The following is a 1,935-nucleotide window of genomic DNA, read 5'->3' as shown; positions in this document are numbered from 1 at the left end:
TGCCGGAGACCTGTGTGAGAATATTTGCCATGGTGATGAAAAAGGAAGAAGCAGCAGATGTGGCTGATTGGATGGCCAGTGGTTGGCGATGCCCTCTTGTCCACATTTTAGTGCAGTGAGATTCCCAGACTAAGGCATGTTAATCACACATGTGCCGGTTCATACATGCAGCATTCAAGTTATTGCAATTTATTCCTCTACTGAGTTGTTTTTTTCAAAGTTGACTGATAAAATGAGTTGAGTCATCCTTTGTGGTCTCAAAAATGCCCAGGCTAGGCACCCCTTGACGCCCCTGTGAACTAGTGGTTAATGTCTGGTGACAAGGGTCTGGATTCTGCTCAGATCTTACTTCATCCAGCCCAGGATCCAATTGAAAAAAATTTGGGGCATCAGTGCAGATGCTTTCCTTTTCTTGATTCTGTGAATATTTGAAGCAGACCTATGATATAAATGGAATATAATATTTGAACAGTTCTGCAGACTTGCCCATCTGTCATTCTCTACAGTCAGTTGAGTGGTTGGAGTGTTGTTACTTGGGGAAACAAGGGTATTTGGGGTTCCAACTATGAGGATGGAATAAAACCACATATTCATTTGATATTTTTTTTCCCAATTTTTTTTTTACTCTAGTAACAGATGTTGTCAGTTGTCTTTGGATAGGATGAGTCAGTGTTTTTTCAGTAGAGACACAGTAACATTACCACTAGGAATAAGCAAATAGCTTTGGGTAAGTCCTTATTCGAACAGCTATAGTGCTTACCAAATAGCTGCATCGGGAACCTGGATACCTGGAGCGCTCCCTATAATCAGCTATTCAATGCCGCAGCTGCTTGTGTTGCGACTGTGTGACAGTCACAACACATGCATGGAGAGCCCAACAAACAGGCGAACAGCTGGTTATCGGGAGCGCTCCAGGTATTTGGGTTTCCGATGCAGATATTCGGTAAGCGCTATAGCTTTTCAGATAATGACTTATCTGAAGCTATTCGCTCATCCCTAATTACCACCTAACCCACGGTCACCTTGAACACCAAGCCTATTTCCCCTTCCACCACGACTTCACTTTTTCCCAGTCATGTTGGATGTACCCTTCCCCTCTTTTAACCAGCTGTTTCACAAGTATAGGCCCAGACCTGTCAGTCACCTTTCAATAAATTAACAATCAGTATTTATTTGCTGAGATAGTGTCTCTGAACTACACTATTATCACAAACTATTTAGATTCTGAAATACAGTGGGTAGGGAAAGTACTGCAGAAATTCAGTTCCTTTGACCTCATGATTCTCATTTAGGGTACCGTTACACCTAGCAATGCACCAGCGATCCCGACCAGCGATGTGACGCGGTCAGGATTGCTGGTGCAACGCTAGGTGGTCGCTAGTGAGCTGCCACACAGGCAGATCTCACCAGCGACATCGCTGGGGACAGGGGTCGCTACTTACCTGTCAGACGCGGCGATCCTGCATCTTCCCACCCGGCTCCACGCGTTGCTCGTCGGCGCCACAGGAAGCCCAGCAGGAAGCTGACGATGAGGAATGGTCCAGGAGCTTCTCGCGCTATCAGAGATAACCAGCGGGGAAGCCGGTCGTAGGTAAGTATCACATGCAGCGATGTCGCTAGCAATATCGCTGCAACGTCACAAAATCAGTGACTTTACAGCGATATTGGTAGCGATATCGCAGTGTGTAACGGGGGCCCTAGTCTGACATGCGAGCTGTGAGGTCTTATATAGACAGGTGTGTGTCTTTCAAATCAAGTCCTATCAGTTTATCCTATCAGTTTATTTAAACACAGCTGGACACCAATGAAGGAGTAGAACCATCTCAAGGAGGATCACAAGGAAACGGACAGCATGTGACTTAAATATGAGTGTCTGAGCAAAAGGTCTGAATACTTACGACCATGTGATACTTCAATTTTTCTTTTTTAATAAAT

This window comes from Dendrobates tinctorius, unplaced genomic scaffold, assembly GCF_039654945.1.
Source record: "Dendrobates tinctorius isolate UK_male_01 unplaced genomic scaffold, ASM3965494v1 ptg000213l, whole genome shotgun sequence".
Lineage (NCBI taxonomy): Eukaryota > Metazoa > Chordata > Amphibia > Anura > Dendrobatidae > Dendrobates > Dendrobates tinctorius.
The sequence above is the reverse complement of the archived record's forward strand: the minus strand, read 5'-3'. Positions refer to the sequence as shown.